The sequence below is a fragment of the Myiozetetes cayanensis genome, unplaced genomic scaffold, assembly GCF_022539395.1.
Source record: "Myiozetetes cayanensis isolate MyiCay16 unplaced genomic scaffold, myiCay2020 scf3, whole genome shotgun sequence".
NCBI classification, from domain to species: Eukaryota; Metazoa; Chordata; class Aves; order Passeriformes; family Tyrannidae; genus Myiozetetes; species Myiozetetes cayanensis.
This window is the reverse complement of record NW_026087521.1, coordinates 45,255,508-45,272,632: the sequence shown is the minus strand read 5'-3', so window position 1 is coordinate 45,272,632 and position 17,125 is coordinate 45,255,508. Positions and strand designations below refer to the sequence as shown.

General features: G+C 40.8%; 1 protein-coding gene across 3 annotated transcripts in view; it reads left to right on the top strand.

The window, feature by feature from the left end:
- TMCC3 (transmembrane and coiled-coil domain family 3) overlaps positions 1-17,125 on the top strand; it is a 152,331-nt gene that overhangs the window by 25,981 nt on the left and 109,225 nt on the right. Inside the window, exon 1 of one of the 3 annotated variants that reach the window (XM_050325412.1) lies at positions 9,458-9,470. The exons of the other annotated variants lie outside the window; for them this stretch is intronic. The gene's annotated coding sequence lies outside the window, so the exon portion shown is untranslated. Of the gene's footprint in view, positions 1-9,457; positions 9,471-17,125 lie in introns of those variants that run through there. 3 annotated transcript variants of the gene reach the window in all.

Sequence of the window (17,125 nt, the reverse complement as noted above, 5' to 3'; positions counted from 1 at the left end):
CCAATTCCCTCTTGGCTACTCTTTTCCCCTTCTCTAGCTCTCCCTGCGGCCGCGTATTCTCTGCAGTCTGTGAGTCGGGGCAGGTATCAGATGTTTTCTTCCCTCTCTTCTTTCAGTGCACCCCACTTTCCCACTTCTTTCCTTAAAGGCCCCTTGGAGCCATCACCTTTGCATGGCACTGCCCTTCTAATAGGACTTTGGGTAGAGGTCTCTCTTAGCTATCTTATACTACTAGGATGCTTTTCAGATAATGAGGTATGAAAGAGGGACAGAAATTACTCAAAGTGCTGGATTAGGCCTGTAAACCTGTCTTCCTGGAAACAGAGTGGCAGTTGATGTCCCAGTTTTCATGAATGCTGTATTTGAGAACATTGTGTTCACATGTGCCAGTGAGACATGCTGCTAGCCAGGGACAGAACTCCTGTGATGCTGTGGCAGTTGTGAACACTCCCGCGCTCTCTGTGGGCTCTTCCCAAGAAGATGGGAAGATGGGCTGATCGATACGGAGAGTGTTTGGTTTTCCCCTAGACTTTGTATGTGTGTCTTATAGTGAGTCTGCTGCTTTCATACTGTTGTGTACTTCTGTGTTTGGGGTAAACACATGGGAGTTAGTTCATGTTGAGGACTTTTGTGTAGTCCCCATCAGTATATAAAAAAGGGGGTATGTGAACTTATATGCTGAACTTACTCTAAGTATCCTACATTGCTACAATAGACTAAGAATTAGCATCTGCATGTCACATTTTTGTAGTACTAGTTTAAACTAACTGAGCTGTGTATGATTTGCCTTCTGGACTCTCACTCCTGCTAAAAACAAGTGATGATCAGTGCCAGTGTAAATTAGACATGAGTAAAAAACACTGTTCAGCTAAACAGCTTGAATAACGTAACAAATGGTGCCATTTTGCGTGCCTATTCAGAGTGCAGGAAATCAATCTGCTTCTAAAGCTGGAGCCCCGCCACTTGATTTGTGGGTTTCTAGCAGTTTCTGACTTAAAGCCCAGTTTACCTTATAGTTAGCATAATCATACTGTCCAGGCATGAGGATGTAAACTGCACAGATTGTGTTCAGGAATGACATTGTGGAAATAGAGATGGGTCTGTTTAATGAGGTACAAAACCTGTTTTGCATGAAATGTATAAACCTCAATTATACGTACGACACAAGGGACAAAGGATAATTTTGATAATCAAGCTTTCAGAATGTGGCAGGAATATTCAATATGATGAGCATTAAGAATCGTGACCTCATCTGGCATAACATAAGGCTAGGATAATTGAAGCGCTTCTGTATTGGATTAAAAAAATTTAATAGTGTTTAATGTTTGGGCTCCAGTTCATAACTGCTGTTAGTATCCAACTCAAAAAGATCTGCAAAAGTCAAGTAGGTCCAATGGCATCCCCCTGCTACTGGTAATCTTCGGTTAGCTATGACTGGAGGCAGAAAAGGAGAATTTGATAGTCTGCTTCTCAAAAGAGCCAATGTGCCATCTTTTCACAAAAAAAAAAAAAAAAAAGAAGGGGGGCTTATTTTCTCTGCAAGTTGTATTTTAAAGAAAAATACTTTTCTTTTTTGTTAAGGTTTGGAGCTCAGAATGTTTTGGAATATTTCTCTTGCTCATTTAGAGTAAATCACACTTCATTTGAATGAATTACTCCTCCTGTGGTGATATTTGAAATAAAGACTATCTTGGATGCCCAAAAGAGGAAAAAAAGAGACTAAAACTCATCATATGAGTCTTACTGATAGAATCTTTTTAACTTTGCATGCTGATATTCACAAATTCATCCATCCTCTTGTCTCCTACTGTCCCTGTCTTTTGGTTTTTAGATACGTGGAGGGTTTTTCAGACAACTCCAGTAGGCAAAAGCTTCCTATTAGCTTACCAGAGTGGTAGGGATCAACTCAAAATCATCGGAGTCGCTACACTCTGAAGACATCTATGTTTACATTCTTGGTATGAATTAGCATATTGTTGCATTTGAAATACTGGTAAGATTGTAGTAAATGAGAACATCTTCATGTTGATATGGGTGGACCATTTTGGTATCTTTCCAGCTGTTTCACTCAACTTCTTTGCATTCTGCCAGACTGTGTATTGGGCAGAGTGAATAGGTGGGTCCAAACAGATAGATACATGAATGAATTGATGTTGTTTGTCTGTCAAGATGCAGCCTGGGTCAATTCACTGGCAATTGAACGTCCTGAAGTCAGTCTGTAGTCTGACAATGCTTCATCATTCCACTGTCAGTGCACTTGGAAAGGGGTCTGTGGCCCATCCATCATCTCACTTGCTTTTTGAACATTTTATTCCATTGGCTGAAAGGATACCAGTGCAAGGTCACTACTGAGATGTAAAGCTAGATCAAAAGTACCTGTAAGAAAGAAAATATCTAAGGCTAGGCTCAGGTAGTTCTGTCCCTGTAATGTGTTCTTCCGCATAGCATGTGGTAGCTGGAGGTGGGTGAGCCATACTTTGTGATAAAGCCAGCAAAAATAACAGTGGTTTAAGGACGTTGCATGTTCATAGTAAAGGGCTGCCTGAAAGCCAAAGAGTTCTTTGCAGGGCTGGAGACCAGATGGGTACAGAACATCAAGGGGGTCCTGAACTCATGGCCTTGCTGTTTCCAGATCAGTTAGGCTCCTATATGACAACCCAGCAGAAGGTTCTTCAGTCAGTGAGCATTTATCTTCTGACCCACTTCTTTTCCTTGTGCTACAAGAAACTGGCACTGTACACTGACACACAACCTGCAGCTCATTCTCTGTGTACATATGAGATACTTGGAGATTTGGTAGGGTCCTTGTCTTCGCATTCAGGAAGTGTGTTAAGAATCACATTCTTGCAGTGTTCTCTCTTGGACTATCTCTTTGTAGATGGCTTTAGGTCCTTTTCACCGTTCATTTAAAGTGGTGACCAGGTCTACCACAGTAGCAAATGAGTAGACACAGGGAATCTATGTAGTTCATTTTACCATAATAACTATGAACAACTATTAATTTCCTATAACTCCACTTGCAAAGACTACTTTTGTTTGCCAGTCTTGTCCTACAGATTAGATGTGAAGCAGAAAATTACTTTTTAGAAGTGTCTTCGTTGGCTGTTGCTGTGGCACAGAAAAAGAGCAGAATCTTTATGGTATTACATTCCAGAGGTTGTACAAAGAGGGGAGGGGGGTGGGTGTTACACACACGAACATACATTTTGGAGTTGCAGTGCTTGAACAAAAGTATCTGAGACATTTGGTTTTTCAGAACAAAACTTAGCAATTTCAGAGAAAATAATGTATGTGAAAGTACATATGTCAATGATATTCACTCTCACTATATCACTGAGATTTCTGTAGGATTACTTTATTCACTTAATTTCAGCGAGAACTTTATGTGTTCTTGTAGATTTAGAAAATGTCAGGGAAAATCTTTGTAGGTAATGTTTTAAAGCAGTGCCACCTTATGGTTCATTTCAGAATAGGGACGTTTGGCCTCCTACCCATGCAAAATACCCTGTGTGCACCTGGCTGGGCTCTCTAACTTTCTAAAATGGTCACCTTCTATGTTTCTGATTGCTGGGGTCGATGATGGACTATACCTATCACTATCAGGACTTAACTGCAGATTAAAAAATGCAATTATTAGCTTGCTTCTCGAAGAAGAGCTGTTCCCTCTGTACAGTTAACCATCACATTGCTCACATGAGCAAAAAATCCTGCTCCAAGTCCATTCCTCCCAGTCTCCTTGTATTACTGCCTAAGGCTCCCATTTGTACTGAGATGTTGCACTCCAATCCAGTGTCACAATCTATCGTCTTGGCAGCTGCAGCCCATATTCATCATACCTAGCCCTGCGGTCCTGTTGTTCATGCCATGGTAAATAATTGGTGACTGGCCAAGAGCAAGAGGAAAGGCTTTGAAATTCTCCATTGCTGTTGCTCACCTAAATCCAGGATCCCTAAGCAGGGTGGATTTCATGGGTCTGGATGTGACCCTGAACCAAGGGAAGATGATCTTAGAAAAATCCTTGCAGAGAAAACTCGTCCTCTCGGTCTCCTTCTGCTGTGGTTCCAGTTTCTGGCAGGACTAGCTGCTGTCTGGATGCTAAAAGCTTGTCAGAGCTGCTTGGTTGTGTGGCGGCACTGAATTCCCTGAGAAGTCAATTGCATATTGACGTATGCTCCTGTGTTAATTACAGCTACTGCTGCAGCTTGGAGACCTCTTTTATCTGCAGTAGCCATAACAGTTTGCAAATAATTCTTCTTAGCCTGCGAGGGAAGTGTCACTAAATTACAGGAGAAAAAAAATCCTGGAGATACTTTAATTAAATATTAGGTTTAGAAGTAGCAGTTTCTCCCAACAACCATGATGCAGAAGTCTCAGAAGCAGGATTAAGAAAGATGGGGTTCTTTGCTATGCTGCTGAATGCAGAGGAAATCCGTTTCTCAGGGAAATTACTGTTTAAGCTGAAATGAGAAGTGGCACAGGCGTGGATGTGATGGGAGCAGCTGGGACTGACATTCAGCTGTTACTGTTCTGCTGCTCATTGCAGTTCACACTGCTGTCCTCAGTGTTGACCTACCACCAGTTGCAATGGGGTTAAAATCAACAAGGAGCCCTTAGCTAGGCTTCAACTCTCTCTGTTAGACTCGTTTATTCATATGCAGCCCTTTCTTCTTCCTTTTAGGCACATGGACACTACACAGCATCTTTACTGAGCATTGTGCAGAGATGGCCAGCCCAGCATGACTGCTAAATTCCCTCAGATTCCAGCAGCAATCCCATTTATTATGGAAGACAGTAAAGTTTAGTAATGAAGATCCCATCATTAATATTAGCTTAAATATAGCTGTTGCCATGAATTTAGCGTGTTCACGAAGGTGTGTTTGTCAGGTCCTGTGGCTAACAGAGAATACTGGGGAAACTCAGTTTTCTATGGTCTTGAGCCTTTTCATCATAAGCTTTTAAAAATGAAATCAAACTACTATTTTCTATTCTCACCATGTATCCTATACAATTCCCATCGTTTTTCATACAGCCTTTGTTTTGCCAAATATTTTGACAGCTAGATGCAGGATGCCCCATTCAGCTTACTTGGCCAACAAAATCAAAACCTTAGTCTCCTTCACTCTAGTGTTACAAAAAACACAGAGAGGTCATAATATTTATCTCCACTATCTGTCTGATTGGTCTGAAATCAACATTAAAAGTCTGTTACAGACATATACACAGACTGATCATGGAAATCTGGTTTCCATAGGAAACTAAGCTGACTAAACCAAGTCAAAAGTATGGAAATTACAAGCAATCTCAGGTGGCAAAACCCAAAAAATATGAGAGTATGGTGATACAAGAAAACCGTCAAAAAATGAAGGTGATGCTGTACTAACTGCCTTGGAAGATCATCTGAAACCCTCCACATCATTACCTTCATTGATTCAAGGAATACTGTCACCTTTACTTCTGAATGTCTTGTAACTTGCAGAGTTGGGTCTGGTTCTTCTTGGGAACAGATGGTTACAGCTTTGCTGGCAGCAGTTTCAGTGCCAGCACCGTGCTGAACGCCAGCCGAGGGTGAGCACGTTTTGGAATAAATTGACAGTGTACCTTGAATTCTGTATTTCCATAACACTTTCAAAAGACTGTGCTGCTCTGCCTCAGGGCATCCATAGCAACTTTAATATGTGGCATTGGTTTGTCAGACCTGCCTATGATTTACTCTTTTGCTTTGACATTATTTCTGTATAGTTGATATTTCCCTTTCATTGTAATAAAGCATTTTTTTGAACAAACAATGACTATATGTCATACAAAAGATTTATCCTAAATGAGAGAACTCACTGGCATGGAACTTACCATATTTCTCTCTGCCCTTGATAGAATCTTTCAACAGCATCAACACTTTCAACAGTATATTCTCATTCCAATGCATGATGGGTTTATTGGTGTCACAGAAACTATTAGATATCAAAATGATATATATTGGATAAAATTAAGCAACTGCAACATTGGAGCAGTTTCTGGCAAGTAATTTCAGTCCATATTCAGGTGACTTTAGACACATATGGTAGGTCAAACAAAAATTTTGAAATATCTAAACATGGCTGTGAGCATGCTGGCCTGCTGTTACAGCCTGGTATACTGAATGCAAGGGCTAAATTCCAGAGCTCCTTGTTCAACAGGGAAACCTGCTCACCCAAATAGGACCCTGTGACTGTCAGGTGTATCATTCTGATCATGTTCTGCAGCACGTATGTGTTTGCATTTATGCATTCTCACACTGCATTATGAGATGAATGGAATGGTTTTACTTCTCCCATTCTTTGTAAGAAAGGGGCTTAAGTTTTAGGAAAAAACGTTGACTTAAAAGATGAGTATATTCTCATTAGAAATGTGATATTAATGGAGTAATTATTATAGCTTTGGTTTGAAGTTTTGGCTTATTACATTTTTTAGTCTGTGAATTTGTTTTGTTATATGTATTTTTGAGACAGCAGTTACTGGTTTGGCTTTTGTTTTTTATAAACACATTTTATGGAGACAGGAAGTTATTTTTATAAAGTATTTTTTTATAAAGTATTTCTCACCTTTAACATTATGTTACTGAATTTGAGAGACAAAGCTTCTCAAAGATTCTGGCATATTCTTTAATGCCAGGTTTTCCTACATGAAAGAAAACATTTAGAAAGGGTTTAGGATTATACAGGTAGAGAAAGTGGGTTTTGATTTGTTACTGAAGAGGCACTTTCCAAGGCTGTACAACCTCCTAAGTTCAGGAAGGCTCATAGTTGTAGTAAGACTCATATTGCCAGCAAGGCATCGCCTTCCACAGGGTCTTCTGTTGGTTTTCTTCTATCTTTCCTCCCTCTCACTAATTTTTCTTACACCAGAAAAAATAGCCTTTTATCATTGTTGTTTGGTTTAATGTTCCCCAGCATCTAACTATGGTCTGAGGCACAAAGCAGTGACACAGTAGTTTCCAGCCATCTCATTGGTATTCATGGCCAGATTTAGGGATTGACTGACCTTTAGTTGCCTACAACATTATCTACAGGTTCACATCATCTCGGATTGTCAGCCTTGGAGGTTTGCTTATACTTGCATACAAGATCTCACCACTGTATGTGCCGTTTTATTTCTCTACATTAGAAAATCTCTCAGCTTTGTGCAAGACAAGAAGACTGAAAACCATGCCATGTTTTTCTAATGTTTTTCACATCTGCCAAAGCAATGTAATTTGTAACACCTAGACTGTGAACTGTTTCTAATTGTGCCACCAGTAAATAGCTTATTTTTATGCTGTTTACTTTTAAATGCATTTGCAGCCTTTTTATTATTTTCACATTTTTAACAGAGGATCGAGATTTGGAAAATCTTATCTGTATCATAAAAAAAATGATGCTTCTCTTACACTTTTTACCTCAAAGATGTACAAATGTGCAAGAATTTGCGCAAAGTGATTAGGCACACAACACAGAGAATGATGTGCTATCCATGCTTCTCATGTGAGGGCATTTTGTTTCAGTTATAGGTCTTGGTGCATCCCCTAGAAAATTATTATGGATGCTACAAGCTGTGTGGGAAAAGTAGTGCCGATAATGGGCATAGGGTAATTAGTGTTATGTCAGCCTTCGTGCTTGTGTGGATCCTGGTGCAGGATCAATGTGTGATGTCAGTGTGAATCTGGGTGAGATGCCAGTCTGTGAGGTGGAAGTGGCAGGCTTAGGGTCTAAAATGCAACATAAAGCTCTATCTTCCAGTTTGTTTTTCAGAGCTCTGTGGTAAATGCTACCTCTTGAATGCTCTCCACCTGCTTTCCTCTTTCTTCGAGGCCCTGCTGTGCTCAGCAGGAGCGTGTTAGGATGGAGAGCTTTAGATAGCTGAGCTTTCAGCCTCCTGTTCTGTTGCATCCTCCCAACACAGTGCTGCAAGGCAAGAAGGAAAATAATTGTTTTTGAGGGAGATCTTACTAGGAACTTGGCTCCCTGCAAGAGACAGGTTAACCCCATCTCCTTGCAGAAACCAAACCTGTCTTGTCCTGTATCCTAAATTCTCTGTAAACAAAATGACTTTAACCTGCCACAAGCTCTGCATCTGCTGATGCGATCAGTCCCGTTTGTTCTTGTACACTCAGTTTTCTGAGGTTTAGGTTTTGTACAGCTGATGTACTCTGAATCTAAAGCTTTCAGGAAGCCATGAGGTACCTGATGACTTCAGTGGGCTCTAGGGCTGCTCTTAAATCCTAACTTCACTGCCTCTAAATGATTAGATGAATTTGCCTGGGAACAGATCAGTCAGCATATGGCTCTTCTAATTGACCCGTTCTAAGAGTTACTGCCTCCCCTCAGATTAAGGGATATGGTTTTATACCAAAGTTAGTAATGTGACACTGTAATACAATGTTCTATGTTGTATAGATATATAGAGTACTCCTTTTGTGTAGACATACAATTGTAGTAAGAACTTGGTTACTCAAAGACCCGCTGAAGTTAAATAGAGTAGTTTTTTTCCTACCATCTCTCATGTGGTTTCAGATTAACCCCTTATAAAGGACAAATTTCTTGGTGTTCTTACAGGCAGGTTCCATGTAGGCCTTCAGGATACAGACTCACTGCATCTACTTTTCTGTGAACACTGCAGCTGGCAGACAGGTAGATCTCTGTAAGGTTTAACATGTTCAAAGGAAAGAAATAAAGTGCAGATCTGCATGTAGGCTGACAGAAGAGACTATTGCCTTCAGCTGACCAGGAGTGTTTGCTAAAGCTTTGGGGGCTGGAAATATTGGGAAACTCAGAGTACAAACTTCTGCCTCTGTCAGCTACAGTCAGTTCAGGCAGGTGATGCATTCTGATTTCAAGAGAAATTCACTTGCTCAGGCTCTTGACAAGTGTCTAGCTCACCTGCGCTCACCATGTGCTTATGGGCACTTGCTGGACCTGTTTTCAAGGCCAGATGACAATATTCAAAGAGATGTGGATATAGATTTTCATTTAAAAATGCCATGAACTTGTAAATTCATACTTTTAAAAATAACAAAATCACATTTATTTGACAACGATGATAAGGATGCACAGCCTAAGAAACCTGTGTGTTGTGTTTATAAAAAGAGACTAGAAAGTAACTCAATTCACTGTAACCATCCTCTTTTCAGAAGAGCTAGAACATGAGTAACTGTATAGCTTTGGCCTTGAAACTGGAGAGATAGTAAATATTTGTTTTATTCTTGCTCAAAGACTTGTCCAACAGCACAGAATAAAACAGAGGTTCATTCCTATGGGAAAATGTCATGCTGTTCTCTGGATTTAGCAATGAGAGTTTAATTATTATATTTATGGCATATGCGTGTTTATGGCAATTTATATATGTGTAAATTTATGGCAATTTTAACTATGATCTGTTCAGGTCTGTGCGGAGACCTCCAATACCAAGGCTGTGTGACTAAGAAATTCATCTTCTTACCAGCAGCAAGATGTGGTGAGGTTTGAGCCAGATTCTGTTTTTCTTCCAGTGTTTAGTGAAAGTTTGGGCCCCGGTTTTGTCAGATACTCAGATCTCAGTCCCTGAAGCCACGCACTGAGCCTACATCGCTCAGCCAGTTATGGAGAAAGTTGAGATGTGCGGGTGGTTGTGGTGATGCCACCGGCCCTGGGCACAGAGTGCTGTGCACTCACCATGCCTGCCACATGCTTCGAGGGCCTGCCCTCATGCTTAGCTTGGTCCTTCAGCGTGGGGCATCCCTGTGCCAAAGTGCACGTGCCAGACTGATTTCCAATGGGCTTCTCCACTGTCATGCCCCACCACACCCGTGTTTGGGAGGGAGGTGCTCAGGGGAATGCCAGCTGCCTGGGACAGCGAGAGGAGGCCAGGATGAGCAGCCCTTGGGACCTATTTGTTAAACCTTAGCTTGCATGTAGTCTCACCAGCCACGAGCCTGCTTCATCAGAAGAAACACACTCCTCAGTCTTGTCTTTATACCCTTAAGAGTGGCTGGTGGCCTGAAGTCATGACAGTCCCCAATCCACAGAGCGTGCTGGTGGGGAAGGCACGGGGCCTGCAGCTTACAGTGCTTACTGCTCTGTGACTTCTGGGGGAGCATTACAGTTTTCTGTGAATCATTTGAACCCTCCTCCCCTGTAAAAAAGAATGCCATTTTTAACAGACTCTGCAGGATATTTTGACATCCTTTAACATAAGATAACCTACAGAAACAGAAGATCTGTTTACACTGAACTAAGGCTAAAACTGAAACTGGCTATTTGAGTTTCACTTTCATGATGCAAAATTACAGGACTGGAAATATGATAGAATAAATCTCACAAGATCACCCAGTTCAAAGATTTATCTTGTGTTGAACAGTATCCATCTTGTGAAAGATTTGTTCATTAGGGTTGTTTCTGAACCAGTCTTTGCAAATTGAGGATCTAATCTCACTTTGGGAGCATAAGGTTAAATAATTCTTTCTACCTGCTCTTGCAGTTCAAAAGAGGCTGCTTCACAGTTGCTGTTTGATTTGATTTCAAGGTCTACCACAATGCAAAGTTACTTTTTTTCCTACCTCTACCGAGGAGTCATGAGAGGTTTTTTTAGCTATTGTTGCTTCATTTGAACAAAATAACAAGGAAACCTTGAGGTTCAGCATTCTTTCCTAGAAAAATGTTGAAAGTCCACTAAGTTATGAAGTAAATCAGTACCTAGCAACAAATTGCTCAGGATACATATAGATGCAATGTAATTCAGTAATAAACAGCTTGGCAATATGCACATTGCCAGATGTTTTTTCCTGTGCTACAGGAGAGCAGGGCCAGCTCAGGATCCAAGCCTTTTGATTGTTTGAATTACATTTGGGCAGCGATTTTCTTTTTCTGTAGTGAGTGATGTTTCTGCATCATCTGGAAAGAGGAGGATCCTGGGGAATTGAGTTCCTTTTGTGTGGTAGCATTGGCAAATCATAAGGAGAACTTTTTGGTGTGGTGGTACAGTGCCCATTTGGGTGCTGCTAGACACCCAGCAGCTCTCTTGAAGGGGAGGGTTTGATCAATCTCCTTGCTTACCGTTGATAATCAAGTATTTAAGATCTTCAGAAGGTAAAGAGCTAGAAAAGGGCAAAAAGGTGTGGAAGATTCTTCCCTTCTGCTCCATTTGTCATTTGGCTGAAGGATCTTACTATAGGCAGCAGCAGTGACCAGTCTGTATGGGAAGAAGTGATTGCTGGACTTGATTCAGGACGTGGATCTGGCAGTTGGGAGAGCCATGAGCTGAGCTCAACCTTACCCCAAACTTCCTCCGTGACCCCAAGGCACTCATAGTCCCTCTTCCTCCGCAGCAAGAGAAGGAACTACAACCACTGTCTTTGGAGGAGGGTTGGGAGGTTGTTGAGAAAGCCTCCTGTTGAGAAAACCCTATGAAATGCAAGTCAAAATACCATTTGTAGTCTTACACACTAGAATAACTCACAAGAACTTCCTTTTGAGAGGACAGCAGTTTATTTAAAGATGTGGTTCATAGTCATTTTCTTAGCATGGTTTTGAAAGGACTCACTTGTTCCTGTTGCGATATTTCTAAGAGTGATTTGGTGAACGAGAAAGAGGAAGCTCTGAAAGTGGCTGTATGAAAATTGCCATCAAAGGCACAGAGTACTTTGAAAAACAGACAAGCCATGCTACTCTTTGTTAGCATCTTGTGCTGCAATAAACTTAGGATTTGCCACAACCATGGCATACTTGTATGTCTCTAACTCAATGTTTCTTTCCCAAATGATGTCTGAGAGGAGCTGAAGCATTTTATTCCTCTGTACGGTATGACTTAAATAGCCCTTTTTTAATAGCAAAGGTGTTAGCTTCCATTTGTGTGTTTGTCTGGGGTCTGTTTATTAGGTTTGTTTTACCTTAGTTTAATTCCTCCATGGAATAAAGCATAAAATTAGGTGAATTAAATATTCAAAGATATAAAGTAGAACACGTTTTTTCCCCAAACAAAAAGCAGATTTTGTGGCATGACCACATTCCACATGAATGAGACATTAGTCAGATTTTTTGCTATGAAAAGGTACAATTGCTTTTTTATTCACCTTATTTTGTTTTATTTTAATTAAAATTAAAAGTTTTAAACAATAATGAATGATTTTGTGGAAGTTGAAAAGATTTGAATCTTTTATTTTGCTAGGAATTTAGAAAATGCTTGTTTTCACTTTCTAACAGAGCCAAATAATCTGGTCAGGAGGTGGGAGGAAAGAACGATATCAATCAATTTTTCACTTACCAATGCCATCAAATACTATGGGAGTGATAATTTTTTTGTCATCTCGCTCCAATAGCAAAAGCTGGAACAGGGACATATTTTAGATGATTCTGTGACAGATCTTTCAGAATCAGTGGACAGAGCTGGGTCTTTGGAGAATCATCCTTGGGTTTCTGAAGAACCTTTACTTGACATCATTAAGCAGAAGTCGTCTAAGAAAATCAAGATGCGCAATGTCCATGAGATAAGAGTGTTAGCTGCATCGCTTTGTTTTCAGCTCTTCACGTTGTGTCAGCGGTTTCATTTCCTTTTGGTGAGCCTTTTGCTCAGAAGCTACTGTCTCTGTCATGCAAGTGAATCAATTAAACCTAATTTTAAATGAGCATCCAAAATGACATTTCATCTTCAAAGGGAGAGTTTTTGTCTCCCATCAGTGCTTTAACCACAGGTCTGAGTGTTTTGAGCAGCTCCTCTCCTTCCTACAGAAATCAAGGGAATAAGGTTTCCTTGAGAAAAATGTCATATCAAAATGTACCACACAGTCTGGTGTTATTACCATTGTATGTGCACAAATATGAGAGTTCATAAACAGATTCTGTGGTACTGTATAGCTCAGTGCAGCCAAACACGCTGTAGTGGAAATGCCGTGCTAGCAGAGGGGAAGGGAAGAGTGTTGCCTTGTCTGGTGTGCAACACATGCAGACGAGCCCTTGGCTGTGTTTCCCTTGTAGTTTGCATATCTCCTGAGTGTTGAGAGCCACACGTTTTCAGTCTTCAGTTCTAATTAAGGTGAAGGAAAGAGAGGAATGGAATGAACACCACCGTCAACTCTCTCAGCAATAGACTGTATGGCATAAGGTAACATTTTCTTCTTGCTGACAGCCAGAAAATAAAAGATATCAAGAAAGGTCTGAACAGATTGTATTGTCTACTTAAGTAAGTTCTCTAACTTCTGCATTTTAAATTAATTAAGCTAAAAAAATAGTTCACCTGGAGCCTTCCTTTTTTCTAAAACTTTTTCAACACCTTACTTATGAACTGTATCATTCTACTTTCCAGAAAATAGAGCTCTCACATCATTGGTGCTAAGACATATTTCCTGATGTCTTACTGTCTTGTCTTCCATTTTCTTATATAACATCTGAAATCCTATTCTGATGCACAGAAACAAGGTTGTTTTGATTTAAATTTCATGTTATTTAACTAATTAACTTGCCCTCTTGCTTTGTCTGTCTTGGGGTAATTGGTCCCAAATTCTTGGTATGATCTCTACAAGTACCTCAGGAAATAATAAGAAAACCCCAACCTGAAACTTGGAGAAAACCACTGTGAAAGACTGACCATGATACAGGGCAGTGCTAGTTATGGGAGTGTTTCTGATTCAGTGGAGGTAAAGCTGTGTGACTGTATACTTTTAAGCCACTTTTATCCCGTGCTATGTAGGTAAAAATACAGCTGTTAAAAATGGCTATTTTAAGCTGAACATATTAAACTTGTCTATGTGTGCAAGTTCCAAGAAGTGTGCAGAGGATGTTCTGAACAGGCAGATATGTCAAGGGACCACATTCACCCAAAGAATCATATTTGTCATTCCTTTGCATCCTATAGGTTGAGTTTTTTTCACCTCTATGTGTAGTGAGTGACAGTGTTACATACTGAATTTACCCAGAGCAAGACAAAGTCCAGATTTTGAGAAAGTCAGAGTCCTTAGGCTGACTTAAACCTACTGACTGTCTAGATAGATGCTTTATCCTGCTTGCTATGGAGCATTGTTCCTGTTCTTAGACAAACATGTATTGCTCTAGACAAACCAGGGCCCATCTGATGATAAGTGCTTTAAAGTACATTTGTAGCATCAAGGCTGCAAGAGGGAAAGTACTTTTTTTCAGTGCATCCAAATAGAATTAAAGTGTCCTGTAGGAGTCCCAGGCTGTACTGGTAAATAGCCAGCACCCTCATCACCCTGCATCTCCACTGCAACAGCAAACACAGCAACGCTTCTCTGGGTGCCAGATAGCCTTGCTGTGAATTAAGTGGAGGGAGTAAAGGGTGCTTGCTGTCATCTCTCTAAACTACAACAAGGTGGCAGCGTGCCTCAGGACATTGCTGATGCATCTGCAGCTGGCTGGCCTTTAGCTGTCCCCTTCTCTGGGACACCACTGCGGATGTGTATATTCTGCATCTGCTGCTGAAACAACACCCCTAGGCATGCAGGAGTCATGAAAAGAGAAGCTATTGATTATCTGTCTGTGATAGAATAATGGTCATACGAGGACACAACATAGGTGTCGTATGGCAATCAGTATCAGATACTGAAATACGAATTTAAGCATCAGGCTGATAGGTGTGTATATACAGATATAGGTATATATGGAAGGAATCACTGCTACTATAGGGCACTTTTGGTCATCAGTGTTGTTAGGAGAGTGTCCTGAGCCAAAGCTTGTGTCCAAGCTGCCATTCTTACTTGCTGCTGATTGTCACAGCCTCCATGAGGTTTCCACATTTTAGCCCCTTTATACCTTTGTCCTCCAGACCATCACTGTGAACAATTACCGCAGTTAAACTGTGCTGTGCAAGAGGGGTGGCTTTTAGCACAGGCCTCTGGTGGTAGTTGTTACAGGCAACAGGTCAAAGTGGATGGTAGAATAAAGTTAGTTCAGTTGGGTGCTAACACTGTCATTCTGCCTGCACCTAAGTTAGACCATCAGAAATCCTAATGCTGCATGTTCTCTGGCTACTGAAAAGAATGGATTTAAATACCACTGAAGGGTTCTCACTCCTCTGCAGAGCATCTCAATGTCATGTCATATCTGTTCCTCCCATCCATTGCTCACTTTTCCCGCTGGCTTACACCAGCTCACAAAGTAGCTCTTTTCATATGCTCAGCTGAAGTCCTAAGTGTGGCTCTGCACATACCAGCAAGGATTCACTGAGCATGGGGGCTTCTGCCTCTGTCTGGAAAGACCTCAGAGCAGGAATGAGCATGTTTGTCCCTGTGCCCCCTACTCCATGGGAAAGCAGAGGAGGAGATCATCATGTTGCTTTCTCAACAGCATGTGTTGTGTCATGTGAATGTTGCTCTGGCATCCCAGCTGCCTAAAGATGCAGCCACCAGGGTAGCTCAGCAGTCCTCAAGGATTGCTTTGGCCTCATAATCGGCACAGATTACTGGGCTGAGATATTCCCTAGACCTCCAAGGAAAAGGGACTCTGATTACAGCCCCCAGAAGAGCTTCTTTGTGCTTCTTTCATGACTTCCTTGCTCCCTCTAGTTGTCTTCCCTGGCTCCTGAAAACTCATTTATTTTCAATCTGTTGCCGGGGCATCTGCTCTGCTGTCCTTCACACGGAGTTGCATTTCTCAACACTGGCTGCAAACGAGAAGCTTAGAGCTGGCTTTTATAATAGTGTAGTACATATTATGACAGATGAAGGCCTAGAAAGCTACCTGAGATTGACACCAAGGTGTATAAGCACTAAAAAGCTGAGAAGTACAGAAGTATCTGTACCCTTCTTGAAAACTTGTCTTCTCCTGTGTTTTTCAGAGATTAAAATATTTGGTTGTTTTTCATACTCGGATTGAATTTGCTTGGCTACAGGTAGGCCCAGAGATGTAGCTCTTGAGAAGACTGGGAAAAAATAGTAACTTGAAAACAAGATAACAAGGGGAAAATAGGCATGATTTTAAGAACTGTAAACTGGAGTGCAAATTATCTTATCAGCTTGTAGAGATGACACTATTTTCATATTAATTTAAAATAAATTTTGGTTGGTTTTTTATTGTTTGTTTTTGTTTGCTGATATATGAGTTTTTTGCTTTTTATTGCAACCAGATGGTCCTGATTTACAGCTGTGTGGGAAAGTAGCAGTGACTCTTGGTTAAAGCAAGATTCTTATCTGAGGTGTTCTGGCCTTCAAACTGGCCTAATTCTGTCCTTGGAATGAATTTGGTTATTCCTTTGCAGTCAAAACAAAAATGTGTTTCTTCTGTTATTTTTGTTCCCAAGATTTTTTTCTCCCCAGGACAACACATGGACAGGCATAAACTTCTCCAAAGTACTTTTGAAATTAAATAAGCTTAAACAAATGATTCAGTCTCACAGCTTTTTTCTGATATTTTTAGAGATCTTTCTCCTTAGCAAGTGGTCCTATGGCTTCAGAGGTAATGACTGCAGAGGCTTGAATTCATTGCAGTTTCATCATGGGATTATTAACAGCTGCTGCTTGTTGTTGTAAATTCTGTCACACAACTTTGGGATTCAGCCATGAAGGTGAAATTTCCTTTGCTAGAATTCTCTGAGGGAGACAGCCCTGGCTGGCAGAAAAGTGAGACTGGAGTAAGAGACTGGGTTCGTGTCTACCTGAATTTTTCAGCAGTTTGCTCTGAAGGAGTAAAAAGCAGAGCTAAAGCTGTCTCTTGCTCCTCTGGGAAGATCAGATGGCAAGAATGTTGCCTGTCTCAAGAGAGGTGTTTGGTTGGTGAATATTGATTCATTATAGAGTGTTTCTCTTGAATTCTGATTTCAGGATGGAACAAATTTGTGTCTGGCCCACAGACTAGAAAAAAACCAACTGGCTGTGGTAGATGATAAGAATATACAGTCCTTGGCTGAAATGAGGATCTGTGATCTGTTTGGGAAGATGGAGAAATCAATCACGAGGTGACAAGTCCTGGGACATTTTTGGGAACCCCCAGGATATATTTCACTGCTTCAAACTGCTTGCATAACATTAGGGAGTAGAATCTATCTCTGAGGTTTAAAGTGTTTACTCTGTGAAAATCCTTTGAGTTCAATTTTCATCAGATATTTATGATCCAGTGAAAATTAAATTTTAGCAGAAGGTTTATGAAGCATGAACATATACATAAGCAAATGCACACCCACACTTGGATAT